The sequence below is a fragment of the Microcaecilia unicolor genome, chromosome 2 (genome assembly GCF_901765095.1).
Source record: "Microcaecilia unicolor chromosome 2, aMicUni1.1, whole genome shotgun sequence".
NCBI lineage: Eukaryota > Metazoa > Chordata > Amphibia > Gymnophiona > Siphonopidae > Microcaecilia > Microcaecilia unicolor.
The window spans coordinates 339,406,731-339,427,343 of record NC_044032.1 but is presented as its reverse complement, the minus strand read 5'-3'; the positions used below and the strand labels follow the sequence as shown (position 1 = coordinate 339,427,343).

Sequence of the window (20,613 nt, the reverse complement as noted above, 5' to 3'; positions counted from 1 at the left end):
AGCAGTCAGCAATGATTCAAATAATTCCTCTGGTAAGGTAATACAGTTTTGAATAATTGGAGAGAGCAGTATTCCGCTGCAGGGACCAGAGTTTTTGCAGGTAAACAGTACAGGAATATAATGCAGTATACAGGTGCAGGAGACAGAAATTCCTTTGGCAAGACAATGCAGTGCTGGCTGGTAGAAGAAAGTAATAATCAAAATCAGGAAACAGAGATTCCTCTGGCAGTAGTGCAGGAACCAGAGTGCAGGAGAAATAGATACTGGAGCAAAGATTCCTCTGGTAGGACAAATACAGTGCTAGATGCTAGGAGAAGGTAATAGAAGGTAATGTTAGGAGAAGGTTAGTTCTTCACGGCACTACACGTGGCTGTTGACATAACTGCACACGATAATGCAAGGGGAGTCAAGATGTAGTAAGAAGGCCAAAGCGGCGCTAGACTGGTGTAAACTGAGCCGTGGCTGCAGTACAACCGTTATGATACAGACGCTGCTTTTGGCCTTTCGCCCCTGGATAACCTCGATTAAGACTCCACGGTGTGTTGTGTAGTTGTAGGCATCACTGTGTATACGGCTGTGTAAGGGGAGAGATCGTATGCCATGAGTAAGTCAGGCTGCGTTAGTTTTGTGTAGATGTTGTCGTGATTGTAGTTTAAACCGTCACAGCATGTACGCTGTTTCAACCCAGTCGCCGCTGGGTTGCCGCCTGGAGGATCTTTATTATTATTATTTGTAGCATTTGTATCCCACATTTTCCCACCTATTTGCAGGCTCAATGTGGCTTACACTATGCCGTGATGGCGCTCGCCATTTCCGGTACAGAATTTCAGATGGTATTACATTTAGGTGCATACATATATGGTAAAAAAGAGTGCATTTTGGTATTACATACAAATGAGTTTGCATTAAGGTGCATATATTCATGGTACAGAGGAATGCATTATGGCATTGCATAGAGGTTTCTTAGTGATAAAATGAGTTGTAGCATAAGTTAGGTCGTTGACTATAAAGATACCTTGTCAATCTAGGAAGTAGGTTGGTAATGCGTATTATGTAGCTTTCTTTAATAGCAGTGAGGTTAAACAGTTAAACAGCAAAAGTTCGGTTTTGTCTAGTTCTTGAAAAGTCTATTTGTTTTGTATTTAAGATGGAACATTATGGTAAGCTTTACGATGCCTCAGCCACTCCGCTCCCTCAGTTATCTTCCGCACCCCTCCGGTTCCTCCTTGGTGGTCTTCCCAGGAGGGTGCTAGCGGGAATTTCCGTCGCGATTATCTGTGCGTGGGTAGGGCGAACAGCTGATCCGCCGTGAACAGAAGTAGTAGCTCGCTTAGACTGGGAACTTTGACCTCCATCCCGTCTCGGTCCCAACTATAATACCTGAAGTCTCCCGGGGTAGGATCGTTCGTCGCCCGTTATTTATTGCGTATATATATATATATATATATATATATATATACTAATATAAAGGCCCGTTTCTGACGCAAATGAAATGGGCACTAGCAAGGTTTTCCTCAGAATGTGTATGTTTGAGAGAGAGTGAACGTGCGAGTGTGTGTGTGACAGAGAGAGACAGAGAAAGAGTGAGACTGGGTGCGAGTATGTCTGTGTGAGAATGAGAGTGTGTTTGCCAGGGGCCCTCCCTCCTCCCCCTCCCCTTTCCTCTCCCCCTCCCCTCTCCCCTTCCCTCTCCCCCCTCTCCTCCCTCCAAGCTTCAGGGTCATCCCCTCCTTATGATGCCAGACTACAGAGCAGTAATTCTATTGAATGGAGACAGAAGGGCTTGAAGCACTTCACTTGCATCCAGTAAAAGCAAGTGGTTTATTTTGTGCAGTGAAACTAAACAGCTATGACGTGAATGGCAGAGTAGAGACCCCCAGGCAACCCAATGATGGAATATCTGTGGTGAGTGTTCTCCCTAGAGGAATGCTCGGAATCTTTAGAAGCTCCTTTAAGCACTTGGTAACCTGCCTGCGAAGTCGTTAATATGCCTGTGTTCTGGAGAGCAGTCTTTGGTAATCATAACTCCATTTCTGTTTGTCAGGATTCCTGCTGTGTTTTCCTTCACTGTAACATGGCTCCGTAGACAGCCAGCTGGCATTGGCTGTTGTCTCTGCAGCCGCTCCTCCTGTCCCCTCTGACGTTGCTGCGCTCCTCTGGGGTCTTCCTGCAGGGGCAATGACGTGCAGGGGAGAGGAGGAGCGGCTGAGAAGACGTCAGCCAATGCCAGATGGCTGTCCGGAGCCGTGTTTCAGGTTTAAAATCTTTTTTTTGTTTGTTTTTTTCCATCCGCTGCTGCTCAACAGCAGAAGCAGTAGCGGCCGGACAGCGTTAGTATTGGTGTCTGCAGGTGGCAAGGGGGTTGATGTGGGTGGTATGGGCTTGGGTGATGCGCCGGGGGGAGGGGCTTTGGTGATGCACCGGGGGGGGGGGGGGGGGGTAGGGGCTTGTGTGATGCGCCGGCGCGGAGGGGCTTGGGTGTTGCGGGGGGGGGGCACAGAGAGCTGATTCGTAGGCAGGGAGAGGAGTAGGGAAACACGCGATGTGATTTGTTGAGTGTCAGTGCTCTGCCCTCAACGTCATCACGTTTGACGCGAGGCTGGGCAGACACTCATGGGCAAACTGGATATCTACACCACCATGGATTTAGAACTTTTGGAGGCTTCATTAGAACATTGGAGGTGCATTTTATATAGAGAGATATGTAATGTGTGTGTGTGTGTGTATATATATATATATATATATATATATATATATATATACACACACACACACATATACGCAATAAATAGATAAATATATATACACATTAAATAAACATTATTTAATGAGTGTGTGTATATATCCTATGTAATAAAAAGCACCTCCAACGTTCTGAAGCTGAGAAAGTGAAGCCTTGAAGCATTCGTGCTCCTGCTGTATCCATCTCTTGAAATGACGTCACGTACTTCCGTGTTCGTAAAGACCAATCACTGGAAGGGAACGCTGCAGAGTTGCCAGACAACGGAACTCAATGTCACACGCATGAGGGTGTCATCGTCCCTCCCTTCCTCCCTCCCTTCCAGTTCCAGGCCTCCTACCTCCAAATTTTAAAAGTGAACTTCACTTACGAAGTCGGGTTTATGGTGGCCGACAGCAGCAGCAGTAACAGGCGTGCAGGCTCGACCCTTCTCTCTCTCTCTCAGCTCTGGTCCCGCCCTTGCGGAAACAGGAAATGAGGGCGGGACCAGAGCTGAGAGAGAAGGGCCGAGCCTGCATGCCTGTTACCGCTGCCGCTGGCCGCTGTAAACCTGACTTTGTAAGTGAAAATGACTTTTAAAATTTGGAGGTAGGAGGCCTGGAACTGGAAGGGAGGGAGGGAGGAAGGGAGGGACGACGACACCCTCACACGTGTGATGTCGAATTCCGAGGGGGGGGGGGAATCCTGGAACTGGGAGGGAGGGAGGGAGGGGGGAACCTGAAACTCGGAGGGAAGGAGAGAGAGAGAGAGGGGGGAACCTGAAACTCAGAGGGAGGGAGGGAGGGAGGGAGGGAAGGGGGAACCTGAAACTCGGAGGGAACGAGGGAGAGAGGGGGGAACCTGAAACTCGGAGGGAGGGAGGGAGGGAGTGAGAGAGGGGGGAACCTGAAACTCAGAGGGAGGGAGTTTATATATATATATATATATATATATATATATATATATATATGTATGTATATATACAGTGCACGTCGGATAAGCGCATGCTCTGTTTAACTGCATGCCGTACTTCGGTCCCGTTTCTGGCACCATCAATTTCTATAGGGACAAACTTCGGTTTAGCACACCACTGATAAGTGCAAGATTCGCTTATATGCATGGTTCAAGACCGCTCCTCTGCAGGAAAGACTTCGCATAAGCGCGCGCATGGAATATGGAAGCCAATTGGCACGTGACAACCAACGAGATTTCAAATTTACTGCCTCTTTAACTGCCACAGGCAGAATAAGTGAAAGAATGTTCTTAGGGCATACACCGGGGTTGTCGTGGTGGCGGAACTGTATGACTTTAACACTGGCTGAACGAATAGAAGTTCTTAATAAATTAGAAAACAAACAAAGTCAAGCATCTATTGCTAAAGAATATGGGGTCAATCCCAGTCAAATTTCATGTGTAGTGAAGCATAAAGACCAGCTTCTGGAAGACTGGAAAACAATACAAATCCACAATGGAAATGAAAATGGGTGGGAAAAGCTGTGGAGGTAGAAGATGCTCTTCTTCGGTGGTTTTCTCGAGTCAGGAGCAGACAGTTTCCTGTCAGTGGTTCACTGCTCATAGAGAAAGCTAACCAGCTAGCTGAAAGTCTTGGACTAACTGAATTCAAAGCCACTGTTGCATGGTTGGAAAGATGGAAGGAGAGGAACAGCATAAAATTCAAGAAACAGCATGGTGAGAAACAAGACGCTGATGACTTTGGTGCTGAAAATTGGGTTGTTTCAGTTCTTCCTACCATCTTGAACGAGTTTGCACCTCGTGACATTTTCAATGCTGATGAAAATGGTCTCCACTGGCAAGTGATTCCTGATGGAACACTTGCATTCAAACATGCTGAAACTACTGTAGGTAAAACATTGAAGGACCGACTGACAATCCTCCTTTGCTGCAATATGGATGGAAGTGAGAAGTTGGAACCCTTCGTCATTGAAAAGAGCAAAGAGCCCCGTTGCTTCAAGAAAGTTAAGTGACTTGCTGTGTCATACGGGGCTAACGCAAATTCATGGATGAGTGGGGAAATTTGGAAGCAGTGGCTAAAGAACTTAGACACTAGAATGCAGACACAAAAGCGTCAGATTTTTCTGCTTTGTGATAATTGTGCTGCACACAGGGATGATGTCAGCTGTCTAACGTCAAGGTGGTCTTCCTGCCACCAAACACTACCTCTCTGATCCAACCTATGGATCAGGGCATAATAACCAATTTCAAACAACATTATTGGGCTCTTGTGCTACGTTGTCTGATGAGCGTTATGGGGAGTTCCATCGCTACGTAGCTGTTGATTACGATCTACAAACAGCTGAAGACAGCACTGATGTTGAGATATGCGCCTACACACAGGCAACAACGGCTGATGATGGAACAGATGAAGAAATAAGCTTCGAATCACATGCTGACTAAATTCAACAACCTCCTCTTGTCACTTTTGCAAGAGCATTGGAGAGTCTCAATACTGTGCGGGCCTATCTGGAGGCCACTGGATGTCAGTGCTATGACAGTTTTTACCATCTGGCAGACATAGTCTATGGAACTCACAGACCCAAGAGTGTACAGAGGACTATAACTGATTACTTCAAGCAAGCCTAATGTCAGTTAACTGAGACTGTATACTGTACGTATAATAATAAACAGTACTGTACATATGTTTATCAGATGTCAAGCTTCTTTGGGTCACAACGGTTAAGTGCACGCTCTGGTTAACTGCATGCATTTCTTTGGTCCCAGACCCTTGCACTTAAGTGGATTGCACTGTATATATGTTATGATTCTGCCGGTTTGGCAGGGGAGTGTGTGTGGACTTCATTCCTGATTGGCTGTCAGGGATTGAACTGACGTCAGTGGGTAGTACTTAAGCCTACATGTTCCTGCTACCCCTGCTTTGGCATTAATTTCCTAGGTTGCTAAGCTTCTTCAGTTCTCTGTCAGAACGTTTGTTCAGTGCTCTTGTTTGAGTCTGTTTTCTCCTTTGGGACTTTCAGTTACTTTCCCTTTGTCTGGGCTAACTCTTGTCAGCATGTGTGTGTGTGTGTGTGTGTGTGTGTGTGTGTGTGTGTGTAATCAGTTCACTTATCTCCAGCTTGGTCTCTCTCTCTCTCTGGCTGCAGGTCTCTGTGGGAAGCCAGCTGCTTTGCTGCTTTGTTTGTTCAGTGGGGGCTTTGCTCTCCCTTCCTTTGGAGGTTCCCTGCTGTTCTCTGTTTGTTGCTAAGCTATCTTGTCCTGCCTGTTTGGCAGACTTCAGTTCCTGGGCCTTCCCTCAGGTTTGTTTGTTTATTTGTTTTTCTCTGTTGTCCATGTTCCTGCCTCTGGCTTTTGGTTCAGTGAGGCTTTTTTTTTTAATTAAATTTTCAATTTACAAGTATACAAACTTGTTTAAGAAAAATTGGAAAATTGAGGTTACAATATTTCAAGAAAACCTATTAACTTCATAAACTTTCCTCAAACTAATATAAGTCCACATAGAGGAGTTTAAAAAATACAATATTGTTGAAACAATATAACAAGTAACTTATCATAATTAAAGAGAGTAGACGGACCTATATTGGACGCTACATTTCATTTTCAAACGATATTACTAGTTGGAAGAACTATTCCAACAGTCCTTCTAGATGTTATAAATGCCTCGAGTTGGGAGGGATCAAAAAACACAAATTTTTCAGATTGGTAGGTGACTAAGCATTTGCAGGGAAATTTTAAAAAGAAAGTTGCTCCCAAGTTAATCATTTCTTGCTTCTTCTGAAGAAATTTTTTTTCCGGCGCAGCTGTGTTTCCCTTGACACATCCGGAAATATATTAATTTTTAAACCTTTGAAAAGTTTTCCACGATTTTTATAGAATAATCTTAATATCCAAAGTTTGTCCGACGACAAGGCCACCGTAGCCACCAAAGTGGCAGGTACTACTTGTTCTGTATCTGACATCTCTAATAAAGCTGAGACATCAAGGGGTTGATTTTCTAACAGTTGTTGATTCCTGGGTGGAAGATAGAACACTTATTTGGAGAATCTCTTTGAAGTATAATTTTAACATCTCTTTAGGAGCTGTGGAGGAGCATAATCGATCGCCGTTGAAAATGACCAAATCTGGCTCGCACAAACTATACTCAAAACAATGTACCTAGTTGTTCCGCAAGTACAGTGCATGCAGTTCCGGACATCCAGACACGGGAAATATGAGGAAGGTTCATAAGCATCAAAAACAGGAGGATCATGCTGGTCCACCGAATATTCCTCATATTTCCCGTGTCTGGATGTACGGAACTGCCTGCACTGTACCTACGGAACATGCAGCTATATGCATATTGTGTATATGTGAAAAGGTTTGCATACTTCATACTGATCTATATAAGGCAAGCTCCGCATGCATCAAGGGCCCGCATGCATAGCAACCATTCATGCACATTAGGGACGTCTATGCTTACGACGGCGTCCACGTGCTGACTTGGCCATATATGGGATGATAATCCCTATATGGAGCTGTGCACGAAATGACGTCCGTCACGCAAGGGCGTCCATATAAGGCGCTTGTTTTCCAATGCTTATTCACTGAGAAATATGGAGGAGCTCCGTAGAGAGCCCAATTTTAGTGAGGCCGAGAACCTGCTGCTGATGCGGCTGTGGCACCGGCACCGGCTGTTAATCCACCACCACCACCTGCCCCCCAGGATACAGGCAATGAGAGCCTGGTCCCGCATAAGGGACAGGCTGGAAAGGTAAGTGTTTGCCCCCCCCCCCCCCATCAGGTCCCCCTCCAGTAGCTACACATATAAGAGCTTCATCATCAATGTAAGCACTAACTGGAGTCTGCAGTCAAGGATAAGGAAGCCCTCATAGTTAAGCTGTGAGGGTGTTAACATTGGCTGAAGCAAAGGCAGCCAGAATAAGAAAGGGAAGGGGGGGGGGGGGGGTTGCAGGAGGGAGTAAGTTTAGAAGTAGTTAGGGGTTAGGTTAGCAACAGGAAAGGGAGGAAGGGGATTGGGTAGGAAAAAGGGGATAGGATTGGCTGGAAGGGAAGTGTTAGGATAGGGTGAAGATTTGGGCGCTCAGAAGTAGTTTTTAGTTAGGTAGGAGAGGGTTAGGGTGAATAGGAGGGAGTTGAAAGAGAATTTGAGGGGTAAAAGTGGCAAAAAACAAAAGAATTCTTGGTTACCTGAGGTGGGGGAGGCTGGTGCTTGGCAGCTGCGTCGAAGAAAACATCGCGATGGTACTTCCGGTTTCGCGGAGGTGAGGGGGTTGGGAAACGGAGCGCTTTTATTATATTTTAATGGGTTGGCGGTTTTGTGCCTGAGGGACGGAAAATTGGGATTTGAGCTGTGTTTGTTATGGGGAGGGGGCGGGTGAGTGAAACGAGGGTTTTTTGAGTGCACTTCCGGTTTCGCGGAGGTGGGGGGGAAGGAAAACGGAGGTGAATTGGGACTGTATTTGGCGCTATTGAAGAGTAACACGGCGGTTTTAATTGCGTGTGGGGGTTGTGTGAAGGAAGAGTGACGGGTGTGTTATGGTGGGGGGTGGGTGAGGACACGTGTGTGAGCGGGGTGTCAGTGGGGAATGGAGATATGAGGGGCTGGATGGCTTGGGGATGTCAGTGAGGTGTTTTACAGAGTAAGGAAAGTGGGAAATTGGAAGGTGATAGGTGAGGAAATTTGTGAGAGGAATTTTGGATGGATTGAAGCGTTTTTGGACAGACTTTATTTGTGCAGGAAATTTTGGGAAGTTGGTGAAGTTTTTTAAGGGTGGGTTATAAAGGGGGGTGGTTGAATTGTGGGTTATCAGGGGGTTGGGTTTTCTTTTTGGGTGGAAAGTTGTGGAGATATTAGATTAATCAAAAGGGTGTTTGTTTGGGGGAATTGGGGCTTGGGTGTTTTGGGGTGAGTGAACTGGGGTAATAAAAAAAAAAAACAGTGGAGAATGGGGTCAAAAAAGATTGGTAAGGGTGGGGGTAAAGCGAAGGAAAAGAAGAAACATGGTATGAATTTGTCTGAAAGGGTGAGTGTTGGTGAGGGCAGGGGGAATATTGGGAGAGTGGTAGATGGTGATGAAGAGGTGGGTGGTGGAGAAAGGGTTGCTATGGGATGTCAGGTGGGTTTGAATATGGAACAGGAGAGGGCTTATCGGGTGGAAGTTGATACTTCAATGGGTGACCTGGTTGGTGGTATTCAGATGCGAGATGATGTTCCAGTGCGGAATGCTGATGTGGAGGATCCTTTGGAGGGGCCTTCCTCGAGGAGAGCAATGGGTGAGTTAGAGGGATTGTGTGCTCGAAGGGGTAGAAGGGGGTGGGAGGGAGGAGAAGTGGGTGCGGGTGCTAGAGATTGGAGTAGCAGGTCTAAAAGGGTGACGGGGAAGTGTTTGAGGAAGAAGTTGCGGAATAAAAATTTTTTACGTACTGTAATTTGTGCCATGTCGTTAGGTGGCTGGATAGTGAAAAATGGCAGAGAAGGGGTGGGACTGGAGACCCGATGCAGGTGTGGGAATCTTCAGATTCGTGGGATTCATCAGGGTCTTCTTCATCTTCTTCTGAAGAAGAGGATGGAGGGAATGGTTTACAATAAGTACATAAGTACATACTGTAAGTAGTGCCATACTGGGAAAGACCAAAGGTCCATCTAGCCCAGCATCCTGTCACCGACAGTGGCCAATCCAGGTCAAGGGCACCTGGCACGCTCCCCAAACGTAAAAACATTCCAGACAAGTTATACCTAAAAATGCGGAATTTTTCCAAGTCCATTTAATAGCGGTCTATGGACTTGTCCTTTAGGAATCTATCTAACCCCTTTTTAAACTCCGTCAAGCTAACCGCCCGTACCACGTTCTCCGGCAACGAATTCCAGAGTCTAATTACACGTTGGGTGAAGAAAAATTTTCTCCGATTCGTTTTAAATTTACCACACTGTAGCTTCAACTCATGCCCTCTAGTCCTAGTATTTTTGGATAGCGTGAACAGTCGCTTCACATCCACCCGATCCATTCCACTCATTATTTTATACACTTCTATCATATCTCCCCTCAGCCGTCTCTTCTCCAAGCTGAAAAGCCCTAGCCTTCTCAGCCTCTCTTCATAGGAAAGTCGTCCCATCCCCACTATCATTTTCGTCGCCCTTCGCTGTACCTTTTCCAATTCTACTATATCTTTTTTGAGATACGGAGACCAGTACTGAACACAATACTCCAGGTGCGGTCGCACCATGGAGCGATACAACGGCATTATAACATCCGCACACCTGGACTCCATACCCTTCCTAATAACACCCAACATTCTATTCGCTTTCCTAGCCGCAGCAGCACACTGAGCAGAAGGTTTCAGCGTATCATCGACGACGACACCCAGATCCCTTTCTTGATCCGTAACTCCTAACGCGGAACCTTGCAAGACGTAGCTATAATTCGGGTTCCTCTTACCCACATGCATCACTTTGCACTTGTCAACATTGAACTTCATCTGCCACTTGCACGCCCATTCTCCCAGTCTCGCAAGGTCCTCCTGTAATCGTTCACATTCCTCCTGCGACTTGACGACCCTGAATAATTTTGTGTCATCGGCGAATTTAATTACCTCACTAGTTATTCCCATCTCTAGGTCATTTATAAATACATTAAAAAGCAACGGACCCAGCACAGACCCCTGCGGGACCCCACTAACTACCCTCCTCCACTGAGAATACTGGCCACGCAATCCTACTCTCTGCTTCCTATCTTTCAACCAGTTCTTAATCCATAATAATACCCTACCTCCGATTCCATGACTCTGCAATTTCTTCAGGAGTCTTTCGTGCGGCACTTTGTCAAACGCCTTCTGAAAATCCAGATATACAATATCAACCGGCTCCCCATTGTCCACATGTTTGCTTACCCCCTCAAAAAAATGCATTAGATTGGTGAGGCAAGACTTCCCTTCACTAAATCCGTGCTGACTTTGTCTCATCAGTCCATGTTTTTGTATATGCTCTGCAATTTTATTCTTAATAATAGCCTCCACCATCTTGCCCGGCACCGACGTCAGACTCACCGGTCTATAATTTCCCGGATCTCCTCTGGAACCCTTCTTAAAAATCGGAGTAACATTGGCTACCCTCCAGTCTTCCGGTACTACACTCGATTTTAGGGATAGATTGCATATTTCTAACAGTAGCTCCGCAAGTTCATTTTTTAGTTCTATTAATACTCTGGGATGAATACCATCAGGTCCCGGTGATTTACTACTCTTCAGCTTGCTGAACTGACCCATTACATCCTCCAAGGTTACAGAGAATTTGTTTAGTTTCTCCGACTCCCCCGCTTCAAATATTCTTTCCGGCACCGGTGTCCCCCCCAAATCCTCCTCGGTGAAGACCGAAGCAAAGAATTCATTTAATTTCTCCGCTACGGCTTTGTCCTCCTTGATCGCCCCTTTAACACCATTTTCGTCCAGCAGCCCAACCGACTCAAGTTTCGGGAGACACTCAGTTGCCTGGTGTGTTGGTGGGTTCTAGGATGGGGCATACGTTATGTAGTATTGCACCTTTAGATTGTTATATAACATTAAAGTGGAGGCAGAGAATTTTAAAGGGCAAATATATAGATTTATTTGCTTTATTGGCGCGGGATAAGGAGGGTAATACAGGAAAGGATGGAGGAAAAGAAGAGGGAAAGAAAAAAAGAGGGAGAGTTCCAAAGACGATTATGAATTGGTTGTTAAGTTTTCATGTATTTGTAAGTGTTCTTGGGGCGCAGAAACCGGCATTGTATCCGGGTTTATTGAGATATGGTGATTTAATATTGAGAGCTTATAAATTGTATGGAGGTTGGGCCTGGGTTAATTATGATGAGCAGTTTAGACGAAGTTTGGCAAAGGACAAATCTGAAAATTGGGGTGTGAGAGATGTTGATTTGTGGATTGCTAATTTTACACCTGCGGTTAACCCCTCCTTTCGTTCGGGAGCCTCTGCCGGATTTCCTGGGTACGGTAGTGGCTCAGTGGGAAATACCGGGGGAATGGGCATGGTCCGAGCAGGGAGTTTCGGAATGGCAGGAGGAGGAAGTGCTGGGATAAGCGGATTGGGGGGAAAAGGTAGTGGCCCAGGTAATGCTTGTTTCCAATTTAATGCAGAACGATGTAATAGGCCGGCCTGCAGATTCCGGCACTGTTGCAGTGTCTGTCAAGGACTCCACCCGGTGTTTAAATGTCCAAGAGGAGGGTTGGGGGGGGGGGGGCGGGGAAGGGCAGGGCGAGGTGGAAATATGGGAGGCCCAGGTTTGGGCTGGCAAGGCTCCTTCGCCTATTAAATTATCGGCTTTAAAAAATTGGCTGGATCGGTATCCGTGTGGTGGGGACGCGTATTTGTTGTGGGTCGGTTTTTTAGAAGGTTTTCCGATCCCATTTGATGGACCGGTGTTGGATCATAAGTGTAAGAATTCAGTATCTGTGATTCAGCATGCAGAAGTGGTTCGGAAGAAGTTGAGGAAGGAGTTGAATCTTGGGCGGATAGCGGGGCCGTTTGTTGACCCGCCGATTAAAAATCTAGTTGTGTCTCCATTGGGTGTGATACCGAAAAAAGAGCCGGGGTCGTACAGGTTGATTCATAATTTGTCATATCTGGAGGGTGCGGGTGTAAATATTTTTATTGATCCAGAATTGTGTACAGTCCAATATGCCAGTTTTGAGCAGGCGGTGGATTTGTTGAGGAATTTAGGAAAAGGTGCTTTGATGGGAAAAGCTGATATTGAAGCAGCTTTCCATTTATTGCTGGTACACCCTACAGCTTTTAGGTTGCTGGGATTTAAATTTGAAGAAAAATTTTATTTTGATAAATGTATGCCGATGGGGTGTTCAATTTCTTGTAATTATTTTGAAGCATTTGCTACATTTTTGCATTGAGTAGTGGAGCAAGTTAGTGGTTGGGATTCTATTGTTCATTATTTGCATGATTTTTTGTTTGGGGGTCCAAAAAATTCACTGCAGTGTGCGGCATTGATGTCAGCATTTAGATCAGTAGCAAAGGAGTTGGGGGTGCCTTTGGCTACGGAAAAAAGTGAGGGCCCAGTTACCAAGTTGGTGTTTTGGGGGATAGAGTTGGATTCAGTGAGAATGGAATCTCGGCTGCCTAGAGGAAAGATTGTGGCTTTGCGTCAGGAGATTGATAGGGTATGCATTAAGAAAAAGTTGAAGGAGATTCAGTCATTGTTGGGGCATTTTAATTTTGCAACAAGGGTGATTCCTATGGGACGAGTTTTCTCGAGACGTTTGGCTTTGTTAACAGTGGGTTTGAGGAAGACGCATTTTAGAGTGCGTTTAACACAGGCAGTACGAGCGGATTTGCAAATTTGGAGAGAATTTTTGTCAGTGTTTAATGGAATTTGTGTGTGGCAAGAGGTATTGGTCTCCAATGTGGATTTGCAATTATTCACAGATGCGTCGGGAGAAATTGGATTTGGGATTTATTTTGCAGGGGTATGGTGTGCAGAAGAGTGGCCTCACTGGTGGAGAGAGATGGGTTTGTGTAAGAATATAGCTTTGTTGGAATTATTTCCAATTTGGGTGGCTTTGTGTTTATGGGAGCGGAGGTTGTGTAACAGGAGGATTGCCTTGTATTCTGACAACATGTCGGTAGTATGGGCAATCAATAAGCAGTATTCGCGATGTCCGCTGTTAGTGGAGCTGTTGAGATTGATTGTTTTAAAATGTTTGCAATTAAATTTATGGCTAACAGCGAGACATGTGTCTGGTGTTTGTAATGAGATTGCTGATGCCTTATCTCATTTACAGTTACATCGTTTCAGAGCTTTGGCTCCGTCAGCAGATTGGGAGCCTACACGGATGTCAGAAGATTTGTGGCACAATTTTCAGGAGGTTGTGAGGCGCTGTTGATGAGTGCATTGGCTCCAAATACTTGGAAGGCTTATGGAGTTGGATGGAGGCGATTCCTAGCATTCTGGGCAGACAGAGGTTGGGATTTGGTTTTCCCAATTTGTGAAGAGAGGATGGTCCGGCTTATTGCTTTTGCAGTGGATAGTAAATGGTCGTTTGGGATGGTATCCCAGACGATGGCTGCAATAGCATTTGTTTCAAAGTTGCTGGGTTGGGTGGATCCAGCTGGGAAATATTTGATTCGGAAGTTATTGTGTGGTTTTTCCAGAGTACACAAGAAATCACGGATAAAGAGGGTGAGGAAGCCGCTATTTTATGCACAAGTAGTGCAGTTGTGCAAAGTTTTAACAAAAGTTTGTTTCTCAAAATATGAAACACTGTTATTTCAGGTGGCTTTTATGGTAGCCTTTTTTGCAGCTTGCAGGGTTGGGGAGCTGGTAGTTTCCTCAACGCGAACTATGGAAGAGGAGGGTTTGAGAAGAAGTGATGTGATTGTTAATAAGGGGGTGTTGCGCATATATTTGCGGAAGTCCAAAACGGACCAAGAGGGAAAAGGCATTTGGATTAGTCTGCGAGCGGCTAAGAGTTTGGAATTTTGTCCAGTGCAATGTACATTGGATTACAATGGTGTAAGACCGGTGGGTGGGGAGGTTTGGTTGGTCCATAGCAATGGTATGCCTTTACGAGGTATCAATTTGCAGCAGCGATGAAGAAAGGTTTGAGTTATATGGGCTTAGAGCCAAAGGAATATGGGACACACTCATTTCGAATTGGTGCTGCTTCCAATGTAGCCCAGGAAGGGGTTTCGGTGGCTTTAATTCAGCGGGTGGGGAGATGGCGGTCTAATAGATATAAAGGATATATTTGTGAGGAGAAATGAAAATGTTTATGCTAATTGTTCTAGTTTCTTTTGCAGATGTATTGCCTCCGGACATATGTGTATGGATCTGCGGACATTCATATGTGTTTTGGGCACACAAGCATGCTTTGGAATCAAAGTGGGGATCCAACCTGGGATTGGTGGAATTCGGTATTCGAATCCGCTGGTTGGCCATACGAGGAATGACTTGGAAGCAGTTGTTGCATTACTGCAAGCTCGGCGATTTTCTTCTCCAGTTTTAATTTGTATTCATTTGGGGGGAAATGATTTATGTGTGGTAAAGGGAGTTGAGTTAATGCGTGTAATGAAAGCAGAATTATTGGAGGTGATGAGTTATTTTCCAGAAGCATTGATTGTATGGTCACAGATTATTCCCAGAAGAGTGTGGAGGGGGGCAGTTAATCCAAAAGGTATTGAGCGTTTGAGGCGCAGGGTGAATTGGGAAGTGTCAAAATGGGGGGTTTAGTGTTAGCACATGACCTGATCTCTTCGGATTGTGCAGGTTTGTATAGGCAGGATGGAGTTCATCTGTCCGATATTGGAACTGATATCTTTTTGAGTGCACTCCAAGATTTGTTGGAGGATTGCTTAAAGAAGGATTTGGCGACAGCTTTGGTTAGGGGGGAGCGATGACAAGATGGAGTCTGTCACCGCTTGTGGCCTGGATGAGGGGTTTAAGAGGCACCAGAAGCGGTTACATGAATATTATGAAATATATGAAATGGAAATGAACTCGTGGGCGGAACCGCCATGAGTAAGAGGTGGCTTGACGGTACCGTAAGTCACATGGGGGGAGGGGGGTAAGGTGGGAAGAAAGTGAGCCAGTTCGTTACCGAATGGCTTAACATTATTATTAATCACACTGTGAAGTGGGGAGAAAGTGAGCCAGTTCGTTACCGAAGGGCTTAACATTATTAACCGCATTGTGAAGTTAACCTGGTGAAAAGAATGATATGTTACTAAGTTGATGTTAAGTAAATGAATTGTATTAATATTTGGAAATAAAGCTGCAGCCAAATTTTATTCCAAAAAGAAAATGTTGTTTGAGTTATTTAAATTTTTAAGTATGTGTTAAAGGCTGCCTGAAGTGTGAATGTCAATGTTATGAGTAATATAGGTACATGTACAATCAGTAATAAAATGTATGTACTACAAAGGAACACCATTCCCACATCCCTACAATAATGCATACAAACGGTACTTTCTGGCCTCATGGCCACCTCTATAACATCATCTGTACCAATGGATTGTCGGCCCCCCTCCCCCCCATCAGTGGTGTGCGTGTGTGCTATTTGAATTCCAAATGAATTTGTGTGCTGAAGGCAAGAAGGGCCATTCTCTGACTCCTGCTGAACAAACTTATATATTGCAGAAGATTTGGCATCCACAGGGACCTGGAGTCCCTGCGCAGGAGGTTCCGGCGCGTACGCCGCGAGAGGCCTGAGATCATCAGGGCAGTGCGACAGTGCCTGAGGGCTCAGCGTAAGTATCAAAAACAGGGCACCTGTACTCATTTGTAAATGTATTTATTGAATAATGCAAATGTACTGTACAATATCAGTTTCCATGTGGCTAATAGGCAACTAGTAAGTCATAACACCTCTGTCCCAGATCAAGGCCTGAGGTTGCAGGTGCCCGCCCATGAGTGTGGCTGCAACTTCCAACGAACCTCCTCCGAGATGAATGAGATGACATGCCTCACTTTAGTATCCCCCTTTCTGGGGTGGGTGGATACTGTTTCCTGGTAGTCCTGCCTGAGGTCCTACTCTTAGTGGATGTCATTGCCTCATATTAAAGTTATGTGCAAAATCTCCTCCCCCCACAAAAACAATACAAAGAACAAAAACCAGTCAGCAAACCCTAGTCACATATCATAATGCTAACATGCTGGTCACCAATGAGTGTGGTCTGCCAACATGTCCTCTGTGTTCTGTGTCAGAGCAGCTTCCAGGGTTCCCTGTCATGTCATCTGATGCATCTCAGTTCCCATGGGTATAGGCCATGCCTCACCACACCTTTCCTCATCCCCAGCCTCAGGCCACCCAGCTCCTGCACTATGCAAGCCATGTTGCATGTGCTGATCTCAACCACAATCCTTTTACATACACAGGGCTCCAGCAGCAGCAGGAGGAGGAGGTGGCTGAGGAGGGCCAGCAGGCGGAGGAGGAGGAGGCGGCCGAGGAGGGCCAGCAGGTGGAGGAGGAGGAGGCGGCCGAGGAGGGCCAGCAGGAGGAGGAGGCGGCTGAGGAGGGCCAGCAGGAGGAGGAGGAGAAGGAGGAGGAGGGGGTCCTTATCATCGATGAGGCCATTATGGAGGAGCCCTCACCACCTGCAGCTCCATCCCCTGGGCCAGGTCTAGCCCCTGGGCCAGCTCCAGCCCTGCGCCTCCTGCAGCAGCTGGTAGATGGCCAGAACCAGGTGCTGCAGGAGCTCGCAACCATAAGGCAGGGTAATGAGCAGCTCTACAGACCACTGAGTGTGCTTCTGGTGCTGCTCATTACCCTGCTACAAAGGGCACTACACATAGGGCGTGGCCGCCCTTGAAAGACTTTGGGGGGGTGGGGGGATTTGTAGGGTTGGGGGGGGATTTGTAGGATTTGGGGAGATTTGTAGGGTTGGGGGGAATTGTGTCCCCATTTTTCAATAAATATGTGTGTTCTATATTGCATATAACGGGGTGTGTGTGTCTGTACCTTGTGCATTACATATTATCAAATGCTGGTGTTGATGTGAGAGGAGGCAGCAATATGCATTGCATGAAATGTGAAGTGTGAAAGAGAAATTTGATGCATGTCTGTGATAATTGTGCCCATACAGAAGGCCACCTGTTCATTCCAACCTGCATGGCCATATGTGCAGGGTGGGGGAGGCTGTGTGGCCATTACTGTTGAGGAACACAAATGGCCATCCAGCCTCTCTCCCTCCCCCTTACCATAGAGCCTCACAGCACAGAGTGCTGTAAGTAATAGATTTGTTGTCTAGCACTTGTGATCTGCCAAGTAGAAACTTGCAGATAACCCTAGGTAGCACATAGACGATGTTTGCTCTCTGATCACCAGACACCCTTACCCACAACTACACCACATTGGTGGGGGCCACCAAGGAGCTACAAGCAGCTGGGTCATCTTTTCACATTAAATGCATCAACAATGGTATATAGTGATGAGGACAAAAGGGAAAACAATGGAAAAAACATTAGATGGATGGTTACTTCAGCACAATTGCAATATAATACAACAGGTACAGAAGGGCACAGGCTAGCGGGACATAAATATGTTTTTAAATATTTGGCTCACATTTTTCAGTAGTAGCTCAAGGTGAATTACATTCACGTATTCTGGGTATTTCTCTGTCCCAGGATGGCTCTAACTTTGTACCTGAGGCAATGGAGGGTTAAGTGACTTGCCCAAGATCACAAGGAGCAGCAGTGGGAATTGAACCGGCAATCTTTGGATTACAAGGCTGGTGCTCTAACCACTAGGCCACTGCAGCCACCAGGGTGTAGCCACCTGCAGGTAATTTGGGTTAGGACCTGTAACCACAAACCCTCTCCCTCACCATGACTTCAGGGCTCAGTAGGCAGTACCTGTGGCCACCTTGAAACTAGTTTGCAGGCTACATGTTAGAAATGTTGTTGTTCCATAACTATGGAGGATTGTAGGACTGTGTTTGATAATGTGGTTAAGACATTCATTGCATATATTATTCCCCGCTCCCCCTCCCCTCCCCTCCCAGCAAACTTCAGAATGGGTGGGCACTTCATAAATGGGGACTGGGGTTCACCACATAAAGAAGGATGGAACCTACCGGGAAGCAGTACAGCAGCTATAACAGCTGGAGCACAGCATTGAGGACCTATGGCAAAACCACACAGTACAGCCCTGATGGTCTCCAACCATCACTGCTACAACCACTGCACAGCAATCTGGTGAAAAGAGACGTAACAGTTGAATGCACAGTACATACAGTGAATGGAGAGTCCTTGATCATGAGCAGAAACAGAAGAGGTGGCTGATAAGTATGAGCTTACCTTGAACTTCTGTTTCAAGATTGTGTACATGATTGGTGTGTCTTTTATCTCCCGAATCAGTAACTCGATTTCTGCAGCAGTCAAATGACCCTTACCGGTGGGCGCTTGCTTTGGTGCCATTGTACCAATCTCTTCGCTCCCACAGACTGGCTGCTACAACCACGCACAGAGAATGGGAGACAGTAAGGGAGCAACTCAAGGGATGTGGAAGAGTACAAACGGAAGTGGTGGCCGCCGCCAAAATAAAGAACCCCCAAAATAAACAGGTGTACTAAAGCATACAGTGGCAAACACAAAGGTTATTTATTTATTTATTTATTTATTGCATTTGTATCCCACATTTTCCCACCTATTTGCGGGCTCAGTGTGGCTTACAATAAGACTTGAGTAATAGAAATACATTTGTTACGACTAGGTTATGGATTACATTGAACAGAGTTGTGCGAGACATTCGAATATCATTGGGAGTATAACAATGGGACATCAACATAGAAACATTAGAAGGAGACAATGGGAAAAAAGGGCATTATTAGACACCTAGACTTATAGTGTACATAGTTCCGTGAATAAATGTATGATTGACTGGATAAAGGGATGAGGGATCAGAAGTGGATGTGTATTGCATTGGTGAACAGTGAGTGTGGTCTCTATGTGTAATGAAAACTAAAACACTTTGAAATACCAATGTATAATGTAAAGAAAAACCGGAAATGGGCAAGCACAGAGAATGGCGTTTTAAAGGGCCATCAATAAAGGGTATGCAGCTGTGAACGCCCATAGTTCTCCACCCATAATCGAAATAACGTGGCCCAATTCGCTAGAGCAGATGCGGACGTTTAGGGATTTTGTGCATAATCGAAATTAGTATGCACTTGTCTGGCCCGCCTATCCCGTTCCTACATGGGCGTCTATGGCGAGTATTTAGGCGTTCTTCTCCGTATTTTCAAATATTATTCGTATCATGACACCACAGCAGCCCCTGATCCGCAAGGGTAATTTTAGTGATGGGGAAGTGGAGCTACTGGTCCAGGAGATCGAGCAACGCCACAGCAATCTGTTCGCTCCCACAGGCCAGCGCCTGGCTGCAAGTACAAAGCAGCGCGAATGGGAGAATGGCTGGAGCATAGCATCGAGGGCCTGAGCCCTGACCTCACAGCGCCTACTCCAGCCGTGATGCAGTGCCAACAACTGGCCTCCACTTCCTCCAGTGCCCAGCAACCACCGGCTAAGAGGAGGATCTTGAGATCATCCATCTCCCCAGCCACTGGTTCAGCACCCACCACCAGCTCCCATTCTGGGTCCTGTGCCCAAGTTACAGCCAACAAGGTGGCCGGACTTCCACACGGCAACCAAAGCAGCAGGCTGCTGTGTGGATACAGAGGAAGACAGTGGGAGCAGCCCATCAGAGGAGTCTGAACATCCTTCCCCTGCAGCACCAGCTGCAAAGGGACACCGTGGGAGGGGTAGGAGGGGACGGGGAAAGTGATGGGACATGCTGGAGGGTGAGGGTTGGTGGGATGGGGGTGGGGTGGTGGGGAGTGTTATGTAACTACTTATGTGATTTATAGAAATAAATGTGCACTTACTCTCACAGAAAACTTGTGTCGATGAGTCTTTGTCTGGCTCTGACCCCAAGCTGGTGAGCAGTGAGCTCTGCTCTGTGGGCGGGGGTTGGAGGGGACTCCTCTTCCTGCTCATCTGGGGCCTGCTCCTCTGGTGGCTGTGGCTCCTCTGGGAGGGCCTGTCCTCTGCGCAGGGCCAAATTGTGTAACATGCAGTAGGCCACAAAGATCTTGGCCACCTTTTGGGGGCTGTAGAGGAGTTCCCCTCCAGAACGGTCCAGACAGCGGAAACAGTTTTTCAGTAGGCCAAAGGTCCGCTCAATGATCCCCCGGGTGCTCCGATGTCTCCTATTGTATGTCTCTTCTGCCCCTGGTTGTGGGTGCACCTCTGCGGGTAGCCTCGGTCACCTTTGGGGAGAAGCAGAATGAGAAAGATGAGTGTGTGTTGTTTGCAGCAGGTACCTTGTGGTGGTGGTGGGGGGGTTATAGTGGCTTGTGCAGGAGGTATAGTTTGGGCAGATCCATGCTGCACTTACCTAGTAGCCATCCACCAGTAAACTCCCTTCGC

The 20,613-nt window shown here is 46.4% G+C and overlaps 1 protein-coding gene and 1 long non-coding RNA gene across 2 annotated transcripts in view; one reads left to right on the top strand and one right to left on the bottom strand.

Moving 5' to 3' along the window:
* Positions 1-20,613, bottom strand: part of LOC115463675 (alpha-1,4-N-acetylglucosaminyltransferase-like) — a 208,632-nt gene that overhangs the window by 15,481 nt on the left and 172,538 nt on the right. The gene's annotated exons all lie outside the window — the stretch shown is intronic.
* LOC115463676 lies at positions 1,775-16,602 on the top strand. Its single transcript, XR_003941058.1, has 3 exons — positions 1,775-1,905; positions 15,826-15,935; positions 16,564-16,602. It is a non-coding gene; the product is annotated as an uncharacterized LOC115463676 (long non-coding RNA).